At 39.9% G+C, this 2,587-nt stretch overlaps 1 long non-coding RNA gene across 2 annotated transcripts; it reads right to left on the bottom strand.

Annotated features, from left to right (window-relative positions):
• Nucleotides 1-341: 341 nt before the first annotated feature.
• LOC121559798 lies at nt 342-1,981 on the bottom strand. 2 transcript variants are annotated; one of them, XR_005998822.1, is made up of 4 exons: nt 1,893-1,981; nt 1,547-1,658; nt 814-843; nt 342-531 (listed from the first exon to the last, which is right to left on the bottom strand). It is a non-coding gene; the product is annotated as an uncharacterized LOC121559798 (long non-coding RNA). The 2 variants fall into 2 exon arrangements; XR_005998821.1 differs by having other exon boundaries at nt 814-1,658.
• Nucleotides 1,982-2,587: the final 606 nt, after the last annotated feature.

A 2,587-nucleotide genomic window follows, 5' to 3' on the forward strand; every position in this document is an offset into this window, starting at 1 on the left:
TGGTGATTGTAAAGTTAATTACTTGTGAGTTCATCAATAGTTAATTCAATCAATTGTTAATCTTTTGTGTAATCACTGCGAGCCATCATGACTCTCAAAAACTGTGACAGCCGCAGTTTAATTGTGAAGGTAAATTTAGCGGCGCCTTAAAAAGCCTATTCAAATTTTACATTTACATTTACATTTTTGCAGATGCTCTTATCCAGAGCGACTTACAGTTAGTGTGTGCATACATTTTCATACTGCCCCCCCGTGGGAAACGAACCCACAACCCTGGTGTTGCAAGCGCCATGCTCTACCAACTGAGCTACAGGGGACTACATTTGACACAAACCTTCAAATAGGTATGTAATGAGACATTATATAAACTCTTTATAGTGTTTTATTTACATTTTAGAGGTGATAAGTTGGACAAATAGGGTGAAAAAAGCTGTTTCCCCACACGACATATTTAAAAAGACCCGGCGGAGCTCCAATGCCTTCTTCAATCATGCAGAGATGGGCAGCATGAAGGTCTCATCATTGATTTTGCTGGAAAGGGGAGAAATTGTGTTTTACAATGGTATTCATATTACAGTTGACCTGGAAGAATTACGTTTTTGGGGCGCTAAAATAATGTCAAATGTACGGAACAACGCGATGTACAAAAGTTAGTTAGCTATCGTTACACAGCTAAGATAGCTAGCCTGGCTAACTATAGGTTGATATATTTACTTTATTTATTGCTTGTCTGCACAAAAGTCCAAATGTGTGCATTTATTATGTAAATGATGCAATCAGTGTATCAATAAATCAATGAATTAATGTTCTTACCACATCTCTTGTGCTGGTAATCACTTCCTTCTGAGCCGTAACAGACGCCAAAATAAAAGGAAATTACGTGTCAGTAGGTGTGGCAATGTTTTGCTGAGGGGCCAGTTTAACCAGGGACTCTTTTAGCGAGAGGCCTGGCTCCTGGGATACAGCTGGACGCTACTCCCTTGCCTGGCCACATGATTCAAATTCAAATAGTTGATCCTGCCGGGTTTTCTATGCAGCCGAACAGCGTCTAGTTTACAAATCATCGTACCCACAATGCTTCAGGCGACTCGGAATGTTATGGAGGTCAAAACAAAGGTGTGGATATTAGAAATAAGCTTCGACAGTCCACATTTAATAACCTAATGCATAACACGTATAAATGGCCGATTTGACAAGCTGTCATCGTTGAATGCCCGGTGCTTTACGCGTTTTTTATGTTTGCAACATAAACAAGCGTGGTGCATAGAGAACATTCCATGTGGCATGCATGCGCGTCCGTTTATCGATGACATCATCGCATAGTGGAGTAGTTGCATGCAAGACAACATCTGTTTCTAAACGTTGCATAACATAATTTTACAAATAGGGAAAACAAGCTGACTACCTTCTTTTGAATTTCACCTTTAGAAATCTCGAGATAAACAGGATGTAGAGTCAGTTTGCCCGTTTATGTCACTGAAGATGTTACAATGTTTGTAATGACAGTTTGGTCATTTAGCAGACGCTTTTATCCAGAGCGACTTACCCCCGCACTACTGTGATCAACACTAGAGAGCTGGGCCGGCAGGTGTGCTTACATCTCAATAGTTTACTAAAGTAGCTGCTGTTTTATCATCTCCTACGTCTTCTGCACTGATCTGAAAACGGAGATAAAACAGAACGTTTGACGTCTTCAGGGTTGAGGAGTAAAGGATTACATGTCATCTATTACATGTAAAGGATTACAAAACACCTAACTGTAATCCGCTACATTACCAACAAACATTTTGAAAAACTAGATGATTACTTTTAAATTCAGAAAGGATGTTTGCGGATAATTTTTTTTTTTTATAACCAGGTTTCCATCCAACCATTTCATGCCGATTAATTACCTGATGCATGAAACAAGTCACGACCGGGATAATGGTAACAGGATACAGAGCTGCCAACTCTCCCGCTTTCGCCGTGTGACACACGTTTTTGCCTGTTTTCACACGCACTCACGCCACACATTCAATTTCTCACGCAAAAAAAATCGGCCGAGACTCGTTCGTTCCTTTTTTTCAAACTCCCCGACGGTAGATGAACCATATGCGCTGCACCCCGAAGTTAGCGACAGAAGAAGAGATACCATTGCCGCGAAAGACAAAAGGAGAAGAAACGGTCACTACCTCATGAAGTCTGATAAGAAGCTGAGCTGAGACTAGGTATGTAGCAATGAAATGTCGTCCAATTGAGTACTCACTCTCTTAAACTTTAAATCTTGAAATAAATTATTTGTTTGTGCGTGTGAACATGATTTAGTGTGGTGAATGTATTCCAAAGAATTTAACATAAATACAGGAAATGTGTGCAATAGAAGTATACCTGCTGTTCTTCCAAGCCACAGTACCAACTTTCACTTCTTTCAACTTGCTGCTTCAGAGAGAGCAGTCATCAATATTTTTGTTACATGATGAGGTGGGATTGGATTTTGCTGTTTTTTTCCATTCTGTGTTTCTTGCTGATATCTGCAGGGATCCTCTAAAACAGGTTTCACCTACTATTTTTGTAAATGTCTGTTATAGATGGTGAAATTCGAACGCAA

Source organism: Coregonus clupeaformis, chromosome 1 (assembly GCF_020615455.1).
Source record: "Coregonus clupeaformis isolate EN_2021a chromosome 1, ASM2061545v1, whole genome shotgun sequence".
Classification (NCBI taxonomy): domain Eukaryota; kingdom Metazoa; phylum Chordata; class Actinopteri; order Salmoniformes; family Salmonidae; genus Coregonus; species Coregonus clupeaformis.